The sequence below is a fragment of the Rhinopithecus roxellana genome, chromosome 15 (assembly GCF_007565055.1).
Source record: "Rhinopithecus roxellana isolate Shanxi Qingling chromosome 15, ASM756505v1, whole genome shotgun sequence".
Taxonomy (NCBI): Eukaryota; Metazoa; Chordata; class Mammalia; order Primates; family Cercopithecidae; genus Rhinopithecus; species Rhinopithecus roxellana.
In genome coordinates, this window is record NC_044563.1 from 36,711,382 (window position 1) to 36,736,072 (window position 24,691).

The 24,691-nt window shown below is 35.5% G+C and overlaps 1 pseudogene; it reads right to left on the reverse strand.

The window, feature by feature from the left end:
- Positions 1 to 16,049: 16,049 nt before the first annotated feature.
- LOC104682223 lies at positions 16,050 to 17,786 on the reverse strand (annotated as a pseudogene).
- Positions 17,787 to 24,691: the final 6,905 nt, after the last annotated feature.

Sequence of the window (24,691 nt, forward strand, 5' to 3'; positions counted from 1 at the left end):
AATTAAAAGAAATTGAAACAAACAAACACAAAATATAAATGAAACAAAAAGCTGATTCTTTGAAAAGATAAAATTGATAGATCATTAGCAGGATTAATCGGGAAAAGAAGACAGAAAATCCAAATTAGCTCAAGTAGAAATGAAACAGGAGATATTAAAACTGACACAGAAATACAAAAGATCATTTAAGGCTACTGTGAACACCTTTATGCACATAAACTAGAAAACCTGGAAGAGATGGATAAATTCCTGGGAAGATAAAACCATCCTAGTTTAAATCTGAAAGAACTAGATACCCTGAACAGACGAATAGCAAGCAGTGAGATTGAAATGATAATAAAAAAAATTAACAACAAAAACAAGTCCAGGACCAGACGGATTCACAGCAGAACTCTACCAAACATTAAAAAAAAAAAAAAAAAAAAAAAATTGATACCAATCCTATTGACATTATTCCACAAGATAGAGAAAGAGGGAACTCTCCTTAAATCATTCTGTGAAGCCAGTATCACCTTAATATGAAAACCAGGAAAGGTCATAACTGAAAAAGAATACTACAGACCAATATTCCTGATGAACATAGATGTTAAAATCCTTAAAAAAAATACTAGGTTGGCCGGGCGCGGTGGCTCAAGCCTGTAATCCCAGCACTTTGGGAGGCCAAGACGGGCGGATCACGAGGTCAGGAGATCGAGACCATCCTGGCTAACACGGTGAAACCCCGTCTCTAATAAAAAAATACAAAAAACTAGCCGGGCGAGGTGGCGCGTGCCTGTAGTCCCAGCTACTCAGAGGCTGAGGCAGGAGAATGGCGTAAACCCGGGAGGCGGAGCTTGCAGTGAGCTGAGAACCCGGCCACTGCACTCCAGCCTGGGCGACAGAGCGAGACTCCGTCTCAAAAAAAAAAAAAAAAAAAAAAAAAATACTAGTTAACCAAATCCAACAACATATCAAAAAATCCATCATGATCAAGTGGGTTTTATACAAGAGATGCAGGGGTGGTTTAACATACACAAGTCAAAAAATATGATACACCACATAAATAAAAACAAAAATCGCATGATCATCTCAATAGATGCAGAAAAAGCATTCAACAAAATCCAACTTCACTTTATAATTAAAACTCTCAGCAAAATCGGCATACGAGGGACATAACTCAATGTAATAAAAGCCATCTGTGACAAATCCACAGCCAACATAATACTGAATAGGGAAAAGTTGAAAGCATTCCCTCTGAGAACTGAAACAAGAAAAGGATACCCACTCTCACAACTCCTCTTCAACATAGTACTGTAAGTCTTAGCCAGAGCAATCAGAAGAGAAAGAAACAAAGGGAATTCAAATTGGTAAAGAAGAAGTCAAAGTGTCACAGTTTGCTGACTATATGATTGTTTTCCTAGAAAACCTAAAGACTCCTCCAGAAAGCTCCTAGAACTGACAAAAGAATTCAGTAAAGTTTCTGGATACAAAATTAACATACAGAAATTAGTAGCTCTGCTATACACCAAAGCTACCAAGCTGAGAATCAAATCAAGAACTCAATCCCTTTTACAATAGCTGCAAAAGAGTAGAATAAAATATTTAGGAATATACCTAACCAAGGAGGTGAAAGACCTCTACAAGGAAAACTATAAAACACTACTGAAATAAATCATAGATGACACAAATAAATGGAAACACATCCTATGCTCATGGATGGGTAGAATCGATATTGTGAAAATGACCATACTGCCAAAAGCAATCTACAAATTCAATGAAGTTTCCACCAAAATACCACCATCATTCACAGAATTAGAAAAAAAAAAAAAAAATCCTAAAATTCATATGGGAAAAAAAAAAAAAAACCTGCATAGCCAAAGCAAGACTAAGCAAAAAGAACAAATCTGGAGGCATCACATTACCAGATTTCAAACTATTGTATAAGGCCATAGTCACCAAATAGCATGGTACTAGTATAAAAACAGGGACAGAGATCAATGGAACAGAATAGTGAACCCGGAAATAAACCCAAATACTTACAGCCAACTGATCTTTGACAAAGCAAACAAAAACATAAAGTGGGGAAAATACACCATAAGCAACAAATGGTGCTGAAATAATTGGCAAGCCACATGTAGGAGAATGAAATTGGTTTCTCATCTCTCACTTTATACTAAATCAACTCAAGATGGATCAAGGACTTAAATCTAAGACCTGAAACTATAAAAATACTAGAAGATAACATTGAAAAAAGTCTTTCCAGACATTGGCTTAGGCAAAGATTTTATGATCAAGAACTCAAAAGCAAATGCAGTAAAAACAAAGATAAATAACTTGGACTTAATTAAACTAAGAGAGCTTTTGCACATCAAAAGGAACAGTCAGCAGAATGAACAGACAACCCATAGAATGGGAGAAAATATTCACAATCTATACATCTGACAAAGGACTAATATCCAGAATCTACAATGAACTCAAATAAAGTATCAAGAAAATAAAAAGCCCATCCAAAAGTGGGTTAAGCACAAGAATAGAAAATTCTCAAAATAAGATATACAAATGGCCAACAGACATATGAAAAATCCTCAGCATCAGTAATGATCAGGGAAATGAAAATCAAAACCACAATACAATACCACCTTATTCCTGCAAGAATGTCCATAATCAAAAAATCAAAAAATAATAGTTGTTGGCAGGGATGTGGTGAACAGGAAACACTTCTACACTGCTAATGGGAATGTAAACTAGTACAACCACTATGGAAAAGTGTGGAGATTCCTTAAAGAACTAAAATTAGGGCTGGGCGCGGTGGCTCACCCCTGTAATCCCAGCACTTTGGGAGGCCGAGGTGGGTGGATCACGAGATCAGGAGATCTAGACCATCCTGGCTAACACAGTGAAACCCTGTCTCTACTAAAAATACAAAATATTAGCCAGGCATGGTGACAGGTGCCTGTAATCCCAGCTACTCGGGAGGCTGAAGCAGGAGAATGGCGTGAACCGGGGAGGTGAAGCTTGCAGTGAGCTGAGATCACACCATCTCAGTCCAGCCTGGGTGACAGAGCAAGACTCAGTCTCAAAAAAAAAAAAAAAAAAAAAAAGAAAAAGAAAAGAAAAGAAAAAAAAAAATCCTCAGTAGATTGCATATTGATAGACTTACAAAAATATTATTACAAATTTTCACAAAAGGACCTTCTTGTTAGAGATGGGACCTGGCAGAGGGTTCCCTGCGCCTAGGTAAGGTTAGTGTTTTAAGCAGTATAAAAAACTGACTGGCAATATGTTCTGAAAATTTTTTAAGCGGGAAAACAAATATTCCTTCTAATCCTGAAGTGAAAAACTAGGACTCAGCTTCTGCCTTTACATATTTAGAGAGGTATATAAGGAGGCGGGTCTACAAAAGAACTAAGAAGTATCCTGTGATTCAGTTAGGATTTGAAGAGTGTGGCATTACTCGAGCCCAGACTAAAAATCTTTCAATACATAGGCAGGGAGCATTAAAGTTGTTGAAAGCTGCTGTCAAGTCAACCAAGATAATAAATGAGAAAAGGGCTATTGACTTTAACAATATAAATTGTTGATGGTAACAGAGGAAAGAAAAACTGGAGTAAAAGGCTTGGAAAGGATTAATTAGAATAAGTTAAAGAAAGTAGGTAAGGAAAGAAAGTTAATAAAAGGACCATAGATTAGTCTTTCAAGATATTTTATAGTGTATTTCTGAAGAATTGTAGATAAGTATTCGTCTCACTTATTATGACATTCCAAAGTCTTTCCAAAGTCGTCTTTTAATATTTCCGAAAGTAATTTATTTAGCTTTTCTTTTGGCTTTTGTGCTTTTGCTTTTATATCAAAGACCACTGGCAAATCCAGGGTCATGAATATTCACTGTTATGTTTTCTTCCAAGAGTGTAATAGTTTTAGTTCTTATATTTAGGTCTAGGATGCATTTTGAGTTAATTTTTTTATATGATGTGAGGTGGGGATCCTCTACCACACTTTTCCATGTTGATGCTGATTTTCTCCAGAATCATTAGTTGAAAACACTATTCTTTCCCCTACTGAGTAGCCCTGGCATGCATGCCAATTATCAATTGAACATGAACATAATGGTTTACTTCTGAACTCGATTATATTCCATTGATCTGTATGTTTATATGTATACCAGTACCACTACTACAATGTCTTTATTTGCATACTGTAGTTTTGTAGTAAATTTCAAAACAGAGATAAGAGTCCTATGACTTTCTTCTTCTTATTCAAGTTATCATTGGTCTGCATTTTCATATTTATTTAAGATTTAATTTGTCAATATTTATTTAAAAGGTGTGTTTTAGGGATCATATTGAAACTGTGGATTAATCTGAAAAGTGTTCCCATATTAACAATATTAGTGTTCTCTTAAATAATTTATGACTATAAAATACCTTACCACTTATTTAGGTCTTCTTTAATTGCTGTCAACTGTTATCTTGTTTCTGGGCACAAATCTTGCACTGTTTGGAGTCTCAGTTAGTCTAGGTCACTATAACAGAGTATCATCGACTTAAACAATGGTAATTTATTTCTTGCATTTCTAGAGGCTGGGAAGTCAGAAATCAGAATATCAGCATAGTTGATTCTAGTGAGAGCCCTCTTTCTGGTTTGTGGAAGGCCATTTCTCATTGTAACCTCACACGGTGAAGAACAGAGTGAGAGATCCTGTGTCTCCTCTTTTTATGAAGGCGTTATTCCCATTTATGAGAGCTCAGTTCTCATAACTTAATTACCTCCCACAGGCCTTACCTCTTAAATCATCTTGTTGGGAATTTAGGGTTCAAAATATGAATTTGGGGGGATACATATATTATTGCAAGGTCATTGTTTTATTAATTTCACTCATGTGTCATTTATTAGTGGCATATGGACAAAGAGTGGATTTCTGTATATTAATCTTGAATTCTACAACTTCACTGAATTCATTTATTTTCCAGGTTTGTGTGTTTGTGTGTGTGTGTGTGTGTGTGTGTGTGTGTGTGTGTGTGTGTGTCCTTTAGGATTTTCTATATGCAAAATAGCATATTCAAATAGAGATAGATTCATGTTCTTTATCATCATAAGTACCTTTTATTTTTTTCTTGCTTAATTACATTTTCTAGGTCCTGTAGTATGTTGAACAGAAGTAATAAAAACAGTAATCCTTGTGTTTTTCCTAATCTCAAAGGGAAAGCTTTCAGTGTTTCACCATCAAATGCAATGCTAGCTGCTAAATTCTATAAATATGCATATCAATTATGCTTTCGAAGAAGTTCATTTCTATTGCTTGTTAAGTGTTTTTAAACATTTAATCATGAGAGGGATATAAAATGTTATCAAATGTTTTTTTCTCTTCCAATCAACATGATAATGTAATTTTGTTCTTTTTTCTTTTTAATATTATGTATCATGTATTGAATTGACTTTTATATGTTAAACTTATAAATCCTATATAAAGTAGGATTTATCCCAGGATCCCCACCTCACATCATATACAAAAATTAACTCAAAATGCATCCTAGACCTAAATATAAGAACTAAAACTATTACACTCTTGGAAGAAAACATAACAGTGAATATTCATGATGTGTAATGCTTTTTATTTATGCTACTAAGCTTTCACATTTATATTCAAAATGAATATTGGTCTTTAGTGATCATTTCTTATATATATTTTCCTGGTTATTGCATCAGAGACTCAAAGAATGAAATGGGAAGTGCTCTCTTCTCTGCTATTTTTTGGAAGAATCTGTGAAGGATTGGTATCAATCTTTATCATCCTCTTTCTTCTATCTCATTTGTTTCTCTGAATCTATAGTATATCTCTGTCTGTTTTACAGTGCATGCAATTGGGCCATTTTTTTTAATTCTATTCTGAAAATTTCTGGTTTTGATTGAAATATTTCACCAATATGTAATTATTCAGTAGTTGTTGTAATTACTGAATCAGTAGGATTTATATCTGACATTTTTGTACCTGTTTTACATATATCCTATTTATTTTGTGTTCCCATTTCTCCATTACTGCCTCCTTTTGCATTAAAAAGGGATTCTCTAGCATAACATTTTAATTCTTTTTTTCTATTACTATGTTTATGAGTTATTTTGCCACTGACTGCCTGTGGGACTACAATAAACATTTTAACATAAAGCACTTTGTCTACTTAATTTTTGTAATAATGCAAAATAATAATCCATCCAATATAGATGTTTCTAGACCCTCTTTTGTGCTATTATTGTCATATAAGATTTTGAAACCCTCCTTCACTGGTTCTCTGTTCTGGGATTTTCCCTTTAATTGTTAGCTGATCAGACAGTCTTGAACTCTGTTCATTTACTCCTCAAACAGGTAAGGACGAGGCTTTCTTTCTGAGCTCTATTTGAAATGCCACCATAAGAACTGGAAAGTGCTCTAAGGGATATTGTGTAAATGTGTATCTTGGTACTCAGTCATAGTTGCTTCCTTTTTCAAAGGTCAAATATCCCCCCGTTTCTTTAATAATTTTTGTTTGTTTGTCTTACTTTCTCAAAAGGGAATCATTTTCTTTGTCAGAAGTGTTATTTCCATTATTATTATTTTACAGCCAGAATCCTAGAGAGAAGCTTTAAAATCATTTAATATATACTCAGTCTTACTCCATGCTCACCAAGCAACAATGAGAATATCACTACCATTAACATTGTAACATAAAATACTCTATTTAATTTCAATAACATAGAAAAAAAATATGCTACATTATGTCTCTTTTCCTAACCCCTTTCCCTCCATTGTGCCATTATTGTCATACAAGATTTTGAAGCTCTCTTCTTTTTGGGAAGGAGATACTTAGATATGAGAGAAAATATATGCTAATTAGGCTTGAAGATGACTAATGTCAGCCTGCCAAGTTTATCTATCATGACAAAGTAATAAGTGGTACTGTAGTTTTAGATAAAATTCTCAGGTACATTGACCTAAGCATGGTTCAACGTTTTCTAGTTTGATCAACTGTAAGACACTAGCTGAATCTCAAATTTGTTCACCATTATTGAGACTTTGATGAATTATCTGATGTAATGTCATATTACAGTAATTTCTGAGAAACTCATGGTGACCTGCTGTGGTGACAGCCTATGATTAACATATAGTCTGTTTTGAATTTAAAATTCCTACCAGGCAATCTTCTGTACCTTCACAGAAGCTCTCAAACTTGTGCTTGTTATTATGAATTTAGTCTTGATATACTTAAGCCTCTACCAAATCCAAATCAACAGAGAATAATTGGTAGCCATAGAAATGGTGCTTAGTTTTCTACTGTTACTTTATGAGACACTCTTCTGGTATTGTTGGAAGTAATCTTTCCACTCTCACACGATTAGTTTCTAGCCTCACTTTTCATTCCATTTAGAAACTAGTGACTTGTAGGAGTAAGGTGTCCATGATGCCTACTCCCAAAGATGTAGCTTGGGTTAATGAACTAAACACTGGATGCAAATCAGGGAACATAGAGTTCAAGTCTTTCAGTCTACTTAATAACATATGACTCCCTTATTCTCTTGTTTCTTCTGTAAAATATAAGAAGGCTGCACTTGATTCTATTGAATTTCCTGTCAATTTTAATACTCAGTATTTTCCTCGGTACTCCTAACCAATCCAATCAAATAATTTGCAAGTTTGCCTAAGTTTCCTGATGTTTTCTTGAAGGGAATTCCTTTCTTCAGTGTTATATGAATAGATATATACCTTCAGTAAAATATAAGGCTTTGACTTTTTCCTACAAATTGCAAGGTAAAAATAAATATGAGGAATAGCATTTTGAGATGCTGGAACACACTTTTATTTTTTCATGCTTAAGAACAGTCATTATCTTACAGAATTATTATAGTTATAATATTATTTATAATATATGGGCCAGCCACAGTGACTCATGCCTGAAATACCAGCACTTTGAGAGGTTGAGGCAGGTGAATCTCTTTAGTCTAGAGTTCAAGACCAGCCTGGGCAACATGGAAAAACAAAAAATGCAAAAACTAGCTGGGTGAGGTGGCACACACCTATAGTTTCAGCTACTGGGCAGGGGTGCTGAGGCAGGAGGATCACTTGAACCTGTGAGATGGAGGTTGCAGTGAGCCAAGATCATGTCCCTGTACTCCAGCCTGGGTGACAGAACAAGACCTTGTCTTATATAAAATAAAATTTTACATATATGTGTGTGTGTGTGTGTGTGTGTGTGTGTATGGACATATGATATGTCACGTTCCTTTGTTTTAATCAAATTACATTCTCCTCCAAACTTGATTCACTCCTCCACAACCACATCAAAGTATCTCAGATTTTTGTGTTCTAAAAATCTAGAGAAAGAGCCAGATCCCAGTCTAAATGTTTCTCATGACTATCTTCTGTTTTCTGGGTAGCTTCAGAGCTTCCCTTCCAGGACTCTGTTTATCTGACCCTGATTTAGCAATCTATGAAAATTTCCCCACCAAGAGATCTCATCACAAAATACTTCTGACCAGCATCTCTTCCCTAAACTTCTCTTTAGTGTCAGGGTAAGTTAAACTCACCCCCAGCTCCAGCAACGTTTACTTTACTTACTCAAAGTATCTCCCACTATTTCTTCCTTCTACCACATACTTAAAGTGAAAATTTAGAATAATTCTCCTCAATGGAATTTTGGGAAAAGTAAATGCTGACTTCTAATTCTTGTGACAGAGTACTTTTCCCTAAATAATTTATCATGTTACACTTGAAAATAATTATATTCTTCTTTTTAAAATTTGCACAGGGCAGGAGTAGAAATTTAATTTTAAGTCTTTCGTCTCATCTACATTTGAAGGGCATATACTGTATAGTCTAAATCAACTCTTATGAATAAATCTCTACTATCTCAGTAGTTTGCCTCTCTACCATATACTGTGTTAATTTACCTGCCATAATATATGTGATGTTGCATTATTTGCACAATTGGCAGAACTTCTTTTTGCCTGGAGATTAACTGATTATTCATCATACTCTAGAATCTAGCCTACCTCCTGGCCCAGTGGAATTATTCATTAATATTTGTTGAAGAACTTTTTCACTACCAACACAGTCATTCAGTTCATTATTTAATGGAAGAGGATTACGGAGGAAGTAGTGGGAGGACAGCTTTTTAAGAAGACTAATCTGCTTCTCTTTGCAGTGATTTTCAGGCCTTCATCTTAATCTCCACTTCATATACCAGTATCTCAGAATTTTCTTCCCCAAACTATGGTATGCAAGAGAGGAGAAGATAGCAACTCTTCATTTCCTCAGCAATAGGAGAAGAGAGCTCTAAGGATATAAAAAGAAGACGAAAGCTCTTCACTGAAAATATGATAAGATTAGTACACAACATTATTTCACAGGGCACTCATGAGTTGTCTTGAGACTAACCAGGATTTTCTATAATAAATTTTATTTCTCTTTTTAAATAAATGTTACATTTGTCTACAGAACAGAATGTAGTTATATTTTAGTGTTCACCTTTGTGTGTGTGTGTGTGTGTGTGTGTGTGTGTGTCAGTGCAACCATGGCTCTGGGACATTTTAGATTAGAAGTAGAAATGATAATTAACATTTTCTAAATTATGATTATCCTCAACATGGCATGATTGTCAATACACTGTGGTAGAGGGTGATGTGTAATGTGCAGATGGATAGAAACTAGTCAAAAGTAATAGATCTCTGCAAGATGACAGTTTAATGTAGTACTCTGTAATAGCAAAGTTCAGTACATACATAAAGAATAGTTAGGCATATACAAGAACTATCCAGACATTCGATACAAGAAGTATCAAAAGTCTAGACATTTGTAGTTATAAGGCAGGTGAACTGCAGAGATAGACCAGCAGATTTTCCTTTTAAAATGTTAGCCAACTTTTGTGTTTTTATTTTAAATTAGATTTCATACAGGTTTAAAACAGATGTTAAGCATGATGAAAACTCAGTACCCTCCTGCTCATTATTATAAATGGAATAACACACTAAGGTATTTTGTAGATACAATTATTCTTATAGGGTTGCAATAATATCAGTCCAAATTATGTGCAGTACATAAAAATGATTGTTGTTTAACTTGCATTAATTATTTGCATTCACTTCAGTTTGTCACATATGAATTCATCACATAGAGATAAATAAGAAATCAATACATAATGACCTAGAGTAGATAATTTTCAATCTCACTTTTTCATGAAAGGAAAGTTAATATGGAATGTCTACCTAGAAAAACCAAGCACAGGCTTGGGATAGCTGTCTTCTTCCCTATTTCATCATCTTCTCTATATCAATCTTTTGTACCTTTAACCCTGGCTTGGCATGCCGCTGCTATTTTTCATTTTGTGTCAAACTCTTCTGTTCCTGGGATGTAAATCACTATGGGTAACTGAACTCTTAAAGAACTGAATTACTCCTATCTTCATCAGTTTATCAGATACTGGGGCTGGCAATTAGCAGTAACAAATACAATTATATGCTCATTTAACAAATCGTTAATCCTTTGTATTTAAACTTAGATTTTCAAGCCTCTTTTTTCATTTTTTTTTTCTGCTTCTGTTCTTTTGAACAATCATCTGTATGTAAGTCTCAATGTGTATGATTTGTATGTGTGTATGTTTGTATGTTTGTGTGCGTGTGTGCTTCTGGGTAAATCAGAGCACAAGGTGGAACTGCATTATTCACTTAGATTTATTCCTTGGAATGATCCTGGCAGAAATCTCTTAAATGTGTAGGAAAAGTCACTACAGGTAAACTTTAATATTATGAACCATAGGCACTCATCGATAATGTATTATTTCCTTTCCTTTTTAAGGACTCGGCTATTTCTTTCCCACTGTATGAGCTCAAAATTTGTTTGTTGAGGTGAAAACATATACCCTGGAAACAGAATATCACAATTTTTAGAAGCATCTAAGTACATTTTATTTTATCTAATTTTATTCAACAGATGTTTTGATAGGTTAATTAACTAGTTGCTTTCTGAAAACTAGCAGCATAAGAATTGAGAAATCAGATTGTTTATTTGGGCTGATAACTAACAGATTTTCTGGAAACTACTCTCAGGCAGTTTCTGAGAACCTTTCTTCAAAGCCTTGATAGAAGGCAGCTGGCCTTTGAAAACGCACTATCTGAAGCATGCTGTAAACTCACAGGCACCTGTAGGCACAGATGATCCTTCTATAACGTGAATTACTGGGGACAGACATTCTTGCATTTTTTAGTTCTGAGATTTACAAGAAAGGAAGGTCCTTTTGAGCAGGAGCACACAAGGTCAGTATTGCCTTCAAGTCCTTTATTTTAGGGACTGTGCCACTGGTGTGAAAGTATTTAAGTGGGGAAAGTGCTTCTAAAAAGAGGAAGAGGTTTTGATAGCCTAACAGCCTTAGCTTTTGCTCTATATATGTTTTTGTATGATAGGTTCTCACTAAAAAAAAAAAACAAAAAAAAATATTACTTAAAATTGCTGTATTTTACTCAGAGTTCACATATCGGCGATTTTTTATCTAACAGAATTCAGAGCTAGATGCTTGGGGAAATGTCTTCAGCAAATTCATACGAATAAGAAAAACTGGGTTTTGACAGATTTACTGACAGAATATAAAAAGGGATCTGAAGGAGGCAACAATTTTGACAGATTTTGATGGGGGGTTGAGGGGGTCAACATTTTGAAAGTTTTGTGAAAAGTCAAATTTTTACCTCCTCGTCATTACGACAACCACTGAGCTAGTATTAAATAACAGTGGGGTGTAATCCATGATACTAGTATATTTCAGGGCAATAATAGAATGTATTTCAAAAACAAGGTTCCCACGCTGAGAGTATATAAAAAGCACAGACAAACAAAGTTTCAAACATGCATCATAGTGTACAATTGTTTTCATGAATATTTGATGGATTTATTTTTAAAGAAAATAATGGTACTTGATTGTTGAAAAAATTAAAGTAATAACATTTCAAGATATATACTTCCCACCTCTCAGTCAGCTAAAGAACTAAATGTTCATTTGTACATGTAATATTCCAGATTTTGTTCTTAACCATATTAATACATTTCAGACAATATGATAGATTGTATCTTGTATTGCATGTTCACTGGATAAAATACTGTTTTCTACAATGTTGCCACCTTTTTTGGTTTGCCACATTTTATCTTTTTCACTCCCAATCTCAGCCTTTTAAATTAGTAGGTATTAAGAGTCAAGTATAATGTCATCCTCTACAATTTATATCATAAATATATAATTCTAATCATGTATAGGCACACATAAATTTGTATCAAGTTACTTATAAAGGTCTATTCTACTGTTTAGGTTCCCAGCAACTCCCTTTTCATGTTTCACTATAAACTATTGACAGAGACAGGAGACAACCAAATGCTGCCCGGGTGATTGTGCACAGGAGGCTTGCCTAAACATGCCCGTGGTGAAAAATTCTGTAGTTTAACACATGCGAGTAAGGGAAATAAATCGATGTGGACTGGCTCAAACTAAGGACCCACCTGCTCACTGGGAGAATGGGATAGAACCATCAGGGATTTGTGCCTTAAGCAGTGGGGAGGAGCCTGGCTTCTTCAGCTCCTGTGTGGCAGCCTGGTATTCAATCTGTGAAGTGGGAGCCTGTCAGCACGTGCCCTCTTTTTTTGCCGAGAGCTTTCTTTTAATAAATTCTGCTTTCCTCACCTTTCAAAGTGTCCACATGACTAATTTTTCCTGGTCATGAGACAAGAACCCAGATTTTAGCTGAGCTAAGGAGCGAAACATCCTGCATCATAATGAATATCCTCCTGGAGCAAAAGAGAAAAGGATAATTATCTTTATTAGATGTATCCTATTCCACAGTATATGCGTAATAAAATTTATTAAGATGGTTATTAAACTCAATTATTATTATTCTTTCATTGCCACTGCAAACTTAATACATATTGCCATACATACTGATGCTTTTAATTCTATAGGATAGATTTTTGAAGGGTAGGATTGCTATGATATAATTACATAGTACATTTTCATACTACATTCCCCAAACTATATACAGTCATTAATCTCCTAGAAGAATATATTAGTTCTGACTCACATTCTTGCCAGACCTTGATGTGGTTATGTATAAATTTCGCTGTCAAATGTGAAAATACATCTCCTTATTCATCCTTATTCAGTGTCAATACATGTCCAATTAAGAAAAATCATTAGTAAGCATAAAAATATTGTTTGGTATTGGTTACATTAAACCACATAAGCTTGATTTAAAAATTAATTTGCTTCCTGTAGAAAACTTTATAGTATCTTTTGAAAAAGAAATGTACAAAGGTAAAACTAAGAAGAATAAACAGTTTTACTATGAAATACTGAGGCTGATTTGTAAAATATATCATTTATGCTTATTGAAATAATGCCCATTTCTTCTTTGAAAACTGCTCTAAGAAATTATTAGTACCAGAAAGATTTTCAAGTTAATACTTCTGTTAATTTGATCATTTCAAACTTTTCATTAGTCCTCATATAAACATCTTCACATCACTTTAATTATTCTAAAAATTACTTATAAATGCTTTTACTAAATTATCCTATAGCAAGAGACTCCTAAATGGGGTGACTAAACTCTTTATTTGGAGGATCATATCAAAAAGAGTTTCTCTAGTCTTTAGACTGCATTTTCCGTTCCTCACCATGCTAGTCTCATTATAAATGCACATAATTCATCAACTTTATTAATAGCAACATTTAGACCTAACATGGTTTGGTGCAGACAATGCTTGGTGTTCACACCACATTTTGGGGGCATAGAGAATACATTTGCAGTCCTCTCTTGCAATAATATGTGGAGCAAGTGAAGTAATATTGTATTGACGACTAGAAGGTGGACAGAAGCCATGAAACTAAGGCAAGCCACTTCAAGGCTTGGCTACTTAAACACCTCACAACCATCCAGCTTCCTTTCTCTTCTGTGGCCACCTTGAAGCCCTGTATTCCAGATGGCATAGGTATAAGAAGGAAGGGCACTCTGAGGTATGTGGGGGACAGGTGTATGTGAGAGATACATTTTTAGTGTGCTCATCTTTTAAGAATTGGGGTTTTATATGTTACTTCAGTACAATCTATTTTGACTAAGACATATGGTTTGGAATATCTTTGAGAGTCTGACTTATTTTTGTCTCAAAACTCATGTTTTTAACTCCTCAGCCTACATCACCAGGACTTGAAGGACAGCAGCACATCTTCAGTGAGTACCTACTACGAGGTAATCACAACCTCACACTTTGCTTCTCATGATAAGTTGCCATCATGTATTACTACTTATAGTGTTTTGAATATCCATTTTTGTTCTATTTTTTTCTACACTGTTCTCTATCTAGAACATTCATATTGCCTTTCACTTCTTCTATATCATTTATTGTTTTGCTGCTATTACTTTTATTTATTATATACTGAGATGGGATTGGGATAAAATAATAACCAAACCTAATAAAGCAGTAATAACCAAACATAATAAAAATAAAATATAACAAAACTGTTTTCCTGAGAATCTTATTGTAATGCTATAGGATAAGTTCAGTACTTGTTTGGGGGCATTATGAAAAACTCCATAATAGTACTCTTTACATCTCATTTAATTATCTGGGTTTCCATAAGAGCAGTGACCATGTCAATCTTGTGTATGCCCATGGAAAATACTTGGCAAAAAAATAGACTTTCCATAAAAATGAGTTGATTCATAAATTACTTTTTATTTGCAAAATATGAAACCTCAGCACATAGTTGTTTTTGAGTAGTTTGCTTCTGTAAAATGATTCCATTGGTATATCACTTCACAGAGAACAGTAGTAAGCAATAAACTGATGAACTGGAAACTATTTCTTTCTTTACAAACTGACAGAGTTATGCTTTTATATTTTTCTTTAATACCTAAAATTATGTTTACAGTGATAAATGTTTACTCACTATAATAATTTTTCAAGAAATATTTTATTCAAAAATCTGAAAATTCATTTTATATTCATAAATTCTGTCTCCATAATTTAAAATAACTAATTGGAAAGTACTGAGTGAATCATTAACTTTTTGGTACAGCGTCAAAAAAGTTCTGATTTTCTTCATAATGCATGCTCTACATAAACCATATGTGTATTAAAAGTTGGTAAAAATTTGTTTTTCTGAAAAAAATTGTCAAGGATATCTATAAAATGTTGTTTGATTAAAGCGAAAACCTCTAAATTCTTATAATCAAGACCCCTGTAGAAAATAAGGACAAAGGAAAACACACACGATACACACAACACATGGTCACACACACACTCTCATCTACCACTTAATGGTTTACAATATCTGTTAGCAAGGCTCCAGAGGATAGAGGACTAGCTCAGAATAATTAGGGCTTCAAAGTCCTTATCTAGGTTTTTCAGACCATTCAGAGTAAATGTCCTTGTCAGATAATTCTGTCTATGACAAACTAGTCAGAGACTAGAAAAGGGCTGCCTTTAACAACAACAGCAACAACAACAAAAAAAGCCAACTATGTATAGTACAGCTAAATGGAAAAGCAAGCACACTTTTCCAAGTGTGTATCTGTCACAAAATGTCTTTTCTGAGACTTCTCCTAAATGCTAAGAACACAGTTGTCCTTTTACCTGACTGCTCTGCCCTGCCTGACAATTTATTGGACTACTAGTTTCATAAGGATGCTAACTGGGCCCTTCCTCTGTTATTTGGATTCATTAAGAACAACTGACACTTGAGTCTGCAATTGACTTACTTCTTAGACTTCAATGTTTTTTTTTTTTTTTTTTTTTCCCACATGAATATATTATAGTTTATTTAACATGTTTTCATTGACAGAAAATGTGAGGTAAAAGACCACTAAAGGCACTACCTTATTTACTGTATTCATCAAGTTTATCTCTAGGGCAAATTATTTTACCTCCTGAGGGCACACATCTGACAACAGGCAGCACCATGTTTGTGTTCTGATTTGCTAGAAATACACTGATGTTTAATGATGTCTGTGTTGCCACAAAAGGCATTTCCATAGTCACTGCACGAGTAGGGTTTTCATTCTGCATAAGTTCACTTGTAAGGAAGGAGCTGTGACTCTCATTATAGGAATTTTAAATGTGACTGATTCTACCCATTTCTCTTGTGTGCATCTTCTTATGTTTGACAAGGTTTGATGAGTAGAAGAAGGCTTTCTCACAATCACTGCATCCATAGGGTCTCTCTCCTGTATGTATTGTTTGATGTACATTGAGTACTTTGTGGTGAAGCCTTTTCCATATTCGTTGCACTCATAAGGTTTCTCTCCTGTGTGAATTATCAGTGGATAATGAGACTGTATTTGTGTGAATAGGACTTTCCACACTCAGTCTATGCAAAGGGAATCTTTCCCGTATGACATCTCTCATGTTGTATTAGCCATATTTTCTAGGTGAAGGCTTTACCACATTCATTGCATTCATCGGGTTTTCTCCTGTATGAGTTCGGTGATATATAATAAGAGTGTACTCTGTGGTGAAACCTTTACCACATTAACTGCATATATAAGATTTCTCTCCTGTGTGAGTTCACTGATGTATAATGAGAGTGCATTTGACAGTGAAGCCTTTTCCACATTTGCTGCATATACAAGATTTTTCTCCTGTATGCTGATGTACAATGAGATTGCTCTTCACGGTAAAGTCTTTTCCACATTCACTGCATATATGGGGTCTCTCTCCAGTATGGGTTTGCTGATGTACAACAAGGTAGTGCTTCATGGTGAAGCCTTTTCTACATTCACTGCATATATAGGGTTTCTCCTCTGTATGAATTCACCCATATACAATGAGATTGATCTTCACAGTGAAACCTTTTCCACATTCATTGCACACATAAGGTTTCTTTCCACTACAAGTTTGCCAATGAGCAATTAGATAGCACTTCATTGTAAAGGCCTTTCCACACTCACTGCACATATAGGATTTCTCTTCTGTGTAAGTTTATTGATGTGCAATGAGACTACACTTCACAGCAGAGCCTTTTCTATATTCATTGGGTATACAGATTTTGTCTCTTGTATTAGTTTTCAGAAGCTTAGTGAACAGGACACTTCTGGACAATTTCTCACATTGACCACTTCCAGGATTCTCTTCTATATGAATGTTCTCGTGGTAAATGAGCTGAGACTTCAGAGGAAGGTTTGTTCACATTCAATGAATGCATGGGGTTTCTCAATTTTCTGAGTCCTCTGATGCTTAAAGACTTGGAATTTAGAATGGATCCATTTTGCATTTTCAGAAAATCTAGTTTTGGTATCCATACGTTCATACTTACCATGTAGAAGGATTTTCTCACCTCCAATAAACTCAAGGTTATTTATTCCATGTTTTCTGGTTGATTAAACATAATTTTGATTTCAATTTTTTTCTGCACATGTCAAATGTATTACGATTTTGCGCTAGAGGAAAATGTGTCTTGCTGAGATGTACAATATTTCTAAATGCATTCTTTCCACTGCATTGCTGCACGCTCTTCAGAAATCATTGGTTTGGAGAGCGCTCTTGCAGATGACTGTCTACTTTCCTGATTCCTGGACAATTTTTCTTCTGGATTTTAGCATCTGTTATCCATGGTTCTCGTCCATGTGCCAACCTGGAGAGTGCATCTGGTTTGCTAGTTTGATACCCCAGTGATACTAAGTGGTTATAGTTCTCCACCATCACATCCTGGTACAGGTCCCTCTGAGCAGTGTTCCAGGAGCTGCCACTCCTCCCAGCTGAATTCCACAGCCACATCCTCCAGGGTCAGTTATTTCTGGGTCTTGATCATTTTCTTCTCCAGGGTCAGTTATTCCTGGGTCTTGATCATTTTCTTCTGTGCTCAGAAAATAGTGGATAACATGGACGATACATCTTTGTCTCTTCTGCATTTGCCATGAAGTTTTCCTAGTCAGAAATATTAGTGTCCAGATAAAGTTGTCCCCAGAAATGATGATATCCAAGGCCAGCAACCTCCTTCTTCTTCCTTCATTGCTTCACTTGAGTTCTCTTGCTTCTGGGAGCCAGGAATTGAGGGCTGTGCTGGAACCTCTCCAAACACTACTGGCAGCGGCAAAACGCCGCATCCATGTATGAAACCACTTCCTATTCAGACGCGCTCCTGCGCGGCCTACAGAACGCTGAGCGGTGACGACGATGGAGTGATGGAGTCAGGCGAGGGCCACGGAGCTCGCCAGGGATCGACTGCGGTCGCTGCTCTGCGAGGTCACACGGCTGCGTCCACCGCAGCGTTTCTGACAGAAGCGGCCATAATGGCTGTGGAAATCACTCTTGACAACCTCAGTGCTTTTCTCTCTTCATTGCGAGGGACACTCAACAGCGCTGGGCTAACCACGTAAGCTTTAAAAGTCGGGTGCCCAGCCAAGGCCAACACAGCGCAGTGGCATTCTGTTCAGCCGGCTGGGGGAGAAGAGATGGCAGTGCCCTTTGTTCCAATAGTTTTAAAGCACATAATTTAATTTGTATCTGGGTGACCCACGGCCACTTATACCGTGAGTGACTTATATGCAACTGAAACATATCTGCAGTTTTATATATCTGTATGCTTAAAAATATATGTTGTTTTGCTTAAAAACAAGATAGTTCTTATTAGAGTTATTGCACTCGAGTTGTTATCAATATCCTATAAAATTTGTGATACAAAACATAGGCACTTAGATATTGCTTTAGAAATAGAGTTTTATATCACTGAGAACACAGTTTGGAAACTTTGCTATGAGACTCTTTCAAGTAGAGATCCATATATTGAAGATTCCTTAATTTGACTTAGTGTGACAAAAAGCAATGGCAATATAATATTCTAAAATGACTTTGGAATCAAGAAAAATTGAACTTGAGATAGAGTAATACATCACAAAATAATCAAAAGAGACATTAAAATATAAGATAACAGATAGTATCTAGAAGAAGATGCAATCAAATAAATCATCTTTACTGTAATATTACAAATGTATTAGGTAATAACATATAAAAACATATTACTTTTTTTTCCTAAGGAGTAAGATTTTAACTGAAGTGCAGGAAATGAAAAAAATAACTGATAAAAGTCATGAAAGATTGATTACCATAGAAAAGTAAGTATGTTTTTCTTGAACATTACCAAATAAGAAGGGTATTATCAGTATGCTGTTGTAACATAATGTCCAGACTGCCTGCAAGACTCAGCCCTGTGCAAGAAAGCAGACGATTAGAAATAGGAGACAGCTGTTGGAATATTGAACCAGAAAGTGATGCCAAGACTGAAGCATTAGTAATACATTGCTGAAATCTGAGACTTTGAAATAATCAAGGAGAGGAGATTAAAACAAAGGGGTGTTAGCACAGAAAGAGAAGAAATTGAAGAGTAAAATAAAGAGTTGGAGGAAATGTGAGAGAGGATTTATCCACAGGTGTAGCTGTTGAAGCCTCAGCCTCCCGAGTAGCTGGGATTACAGGCATGCATCGCCATGCCCTGCTAATTTTTGCATTTTTTTTTAGTAGAGATGGGGTTTCACCATGTTGGTCAGGCTGGTCTTGAACTCCTGACCCTAGGTGATCTGCTCACCTCGGCCTCCCAAAGTTCTGGGATTATAGGCATGCATCACCATGCCTAGTCATAGATGTGTTTCTAAAGGACCAATTGTAATGGAAAAGAGGTTACTAATTCTGATATGGATTAAATCAACGAATCAGTAAGACTTATTTTCTCATTGTAAAGCAGAGTTTGTATTATATACCTTGGTGAGTTTTGTGAAAATTAGAATTTATTTTATAGCTCCTCAGTATTGATAACTATTGTTAAGTGTCTGACTTCATTGATCAAAATATTCACCAAAAATATTCATAAATGTCTACCATTCTTCAGATACTCCGTTAGTGCTAGGGGTTTGAAGATAAATAAGATGAAGGCCTACCTCTCACAGGGTCCTAGTCCAGCAGGGAGAGACAGATAAAAAGGGTGAACTGAAGAAATAATAATCTGCAACAAAATATTATTACATAGGGTCAGTACTAGAAGTGAGTATTTGGTGCTATAAAGGTACAAAACAAAAAGTAGTCAACTTTATATTGGGCAATAGAGCTTTGAAATTAACATTCAATGCAGTCTTACAAAATTAATTATAATGGAGAGGGGTTCTTTACAGTAGAGTGTGTGCAAAAAACCCATAAACACAGAGGCATGCAATGGCCTCCTAAATCTGGGAACTACAATCAGCACGATGAAGATGAAGAATGTATGTGACTGATTAAAGGAAAAGATAAGAAAATAATGTAGAGCTAGGGTTCATATTATTCAGGTTTTTGTATGATATATTAAATAGGGCTGCATTTAAAACTAACCATGATTAGCAGTATGAACTAAGTGAGGATAGAGAAGTAGATATGAATATATAGCAACTCCACTTTCCTAAGACTGCAAGAGTGGCTTTATTCCCCTCATTAGGGCACTTCCATCCAAATGACACAGAATTTGTTGTGGTAGAAGTGACATTATGTGACATTTGCTGTCACTCTGGATAGGTTTAACTAAATTCACACATATCCTCTGACTTTGTATCAAATGCACCATGAGGGCTTCCTTAAAATGACTCAATTAACTATGGACCAATGTTTCCTGGGCAAAGATAGCTTTCAAAGGGACACGTCAATGTAATTAACTACTATAAACCTAATTTTAAACATTTAGATAGTAAATATATAATGCTTGACTATAGCAATATGCTTGGGCCCTATTTGGATGTTTTCTTAGAGTTAAGGATGTAGGTAAAACTCAAAAGATAAAACTTGAAGATAAAATGAGATCTAAAACTGAGAGTAAACATTTGCTGAAAAATTATAGGATATATAAACTACAGAAATAATTTAGATACATTTTTAAACTGGAAATACAAGACATTTCTATGAGTAGGTATTTTGTTAATCTTAGAAGGATTCTAATTACTCATCTCTTCAAAACGTATTCATTATGCACCTATCACTAAGTGCCAGATGTTGAGTGATGCTGATTTGACAAAACATGAGCCTGCTCCTGCCTTAGACCCTCTACGTAAAATGCACTTGTTTCATGTAGCTACGTTTGTAAATCTCTTCAGATCTCTCTGTTAGGTCACATTCTCAGAGAGACTTTTCCTGACTGCTTACATACAGTAACAATGACCACTGTACATACTCAGCCCCATCACTCTTCATTCCTCTTACCCTGCTTTGTTTTCCTTCATAGTAATCATCTGGCATTCTATATATTTACTCATTTATTCTTATTATGTCTTTCCTCCCTGGAATTCACAGGGTGGATGTTGTTTTCACACTGTTCCTTCTTTCCTTTCATATAGTTAAAAGGAAGACCTTGGCTCTCTCCTTTCTGAGACTAGTCATTTCCTCTGGATCTTGCATCCCATTTTCTTTCAGACTGAGGTCCCTTCCAAGAACAGGTGGTCAAGTGGCAAAAGGAGAGGCAAGGAATTAAAGTAACTCAAGAGTGACAGTTTAAATATGTTGAGTCTGAAGAAAGATTAGAATCCACAGTTATAATGGAGGGAGAATCAGATATAAATAATTGAAGTGCAAATATTTTTGTGAGACCTCCATGAATTACAGTATAAGCGGAAATGTGACACTTTCTTACATTCTCTTGCAATTTTCTTATTTTGTCTAAAAGATAAAATATTTTCGCTTTTATTTTGAATAATACTTTTCTTCACCATGTTGCTGTCATGGAAGTGTGAGATTAAACTCTATACCTACTCCAGACACCAGACTGCACTTTCAGAGCATGTTATTTTTTCTTTCTTTTTTTTTTTTCTGAGACGGAGTCTCACTCTGTCACCCAGACTGGAGTGCAGTGGCACAACCTTGGCCCACTGCAGCCTCTGTCCCCCCGGGTTCAAACAATTCTCCTGCCTCAGCCTCCCTCTTTTTCTATTATTAATTATATCAACACTCAATTCTCTTATTGTTTCTGAAGATTTCAAGAGAAGCCTGATATGGGGCACAAAAGTTCAAGACATTTGGTTAGTAACTCCTAGATGATTATTGTATTAGTTAAAAATAAATCAACTGATATGGAGGGTGGGCATGCTGGTGTTAACTGAGTTATCTCATGAGTGTTCTCAGTCAACCTCAACCCATCTCAAGATATATTTGATCATGAGATGTGTTGGAAAATCATCCTAAATGCTTTATGTATAATATGTTGATGTCTTAAAGTATAAGGAGATTGGGGGAAATGTCAATTGGAATAAAAAACAAAAAACAAACAAACAAAAAAAAACAGTTCCTGGACACCATTATGCCTTAAGAGTTTTGTACTCAGCAGGCGTATGTCCTCTATTCTGTTTTGTCACATTGTGATTATCAATATATCAAGGAGTTCTGTTGAATTCCAATAGAGCAACTACTAGAGTTGGCTCACTACTTTTGCAAGTAGACTATTAAATTATTATCAGTCTAACTAGCTGCTTGGCTATGGAAGGTCCTACAGATACTCCCTGTAGGAGAAGAGTTGGATATAGTTTTCACTTCTGAAGATGAACCTAGTCTTACCTCTCTGACAATGTAGTAGACAATTTTTTAATCTCTGTAGGAGCAATTGTCTTTCTTCCTTCTAATTTCTATTAAAGGTGGGTTATTTTCCTTTACAACTAAATGGAACAAAATATTTCTGGAATACTGAAATCCTCTGCCAGATCAGTTCTGTCTTTTCTGTTCCTTGTTGGGGAAAAAAAATGCATCTTCTCTTCAGTAGATGGCTTTCCTCCTCTAATTTCTCTTATAGGTAAGCACAAACTTTAGGATATTTTATATCATTATCTTTTACTTCCCTTTTTTATTTAATGGAAATCACATTTGACTCACCTTACATACTGCTTTATCCCACCAAAAGAATTTTGAGCATTTAACACATAATGTTGGCATCACTGAGCTCCTTAGGGCTCTATATGGTAGATTTCAGTTATTTATTGCTGTACAACAACTCTCCCAAACTTACTGCTGTAAACAACAATAATCATAAATTGCTAAGAAATATGCAGTTCAGGTAGAGTTCAGTGAATGCATCATACCTCCTGCTCAAAATAGTGTCATAAGAGGTGGTTTGGAGACTGGAGGTGTGAGTTGATCTCAAGCCTTTCTCAGGTTCTGGAGGTCAAGATTGATTATCCGCTGGGACCTCACCTGGGGCCATCAGCGAGAACATATATACACAGCCTCTCCTAACAACAGGGTGGCTAGACTCAAAGGACAAACATATGAAGATACAGTAAATGGAGATTGCCAGTTTCTTAAAGCCTAGATCCAGAAAATGGCAGTGTATCACTCTGTTTCCCACTGGCCCAATACTTGTAGAGCCCATCTTCCAGGGGAGAGGAAAGAGGAATGACAGAAAATATTGAGTCCATGTGTTATAACTGGTCAAGTACTTATTCTAGTAACATATTATTTATATTCCTCTTACGTACTAAATACACTAATCCAATGACAATGCACAAGTCCTCCTTATTCAGCCATGGTCTCACTTTCTAAGGTATCATTTATCCGTGGTCCACTGTGGTTAGAATATAGGTGAGTATAGTATTATAAGATATTTTGAGAGAGAGAGAGAGAGAGAGAGACAGACAGACAGAGAGAGAGACAGACAGAGAGAGAGAAACCACATTCACATCACTTTGACTACAATTTATTATTATAATTGCTCTTTTTTATCATTAGTTATTGTTAATCTCATACTGTGCCCAATGTATACATTACATTTTATTATAGGTATGCATATCTAGAACTAAACATAATATGCACAGTATTTGGTAACATCTGTGGTTTCAAGTATCCACTAGGGGCTTGGAATGTATCTCTCAGGATAAGGGAAGACTACCGTATTCCCCCAAAAGTCTCATTCTGTTAAAGTACTTGTCTCAGGGTTGAGTTTCAGAACTTTGTCATTTTTATCAAGTCTGGGTATAAATAAGACTCCTTCAATGTGTTCTCTGGTATAACTGCTCAAAAACACTTCCTCTTGACACTATGACCCCAGGATTAAAGAGACAAGTTATCTGCTCCCTACATACCCATTATGCACTGACATTCAAAAGGACAGAAACCAGAGGCATGGAGCATTCTCTGACCTATTGAAGTTCTGAAGTGAGTCATACACATACGTTTTTCCAATTTCTTGACTCAGGACCGTGAATGATTCTTTCTTACTTCTGCTTTTTACATTATTGGTTCTACCTTTTGAAACATCCTATTATTTAATACAACTACGAAGAAGTTGCCTTTTCAATCTACTCATAAGAAATTTGGCATCCACAGGTCTCTTTTCACTTTGTACTGTCTCTGTCTCTTTTAATCCAAGCTGATCATGCTTCTATCAGTACAGTTTTCTTTAAAAAGAAAGCTTGTGGTTCCTTTATGAATCTTCACTGCATTAGGAAAAAAGATAATAACCATAGATCTCTGCAAGACAGGACTTCCTCAACAGCACACTTGCTGTGAAGCTGTAGCTGAAAACCCTTGAGATTCTAAGAAGCCCTATTGTTTAAGGAGAATATCTGTGAGGCATGCTCCTAAGCTTTTAAGAGGACCTTTTATGTGTAAGGTCTATGAGGCACAGCCTTCGATCTTTCTGAAGCCTTAACAAAGAGTTTCACAGTCATGCCCTTGGCTTCATCTTTAGATCATGTTTTCCTAAAAGTGCATGGGCTT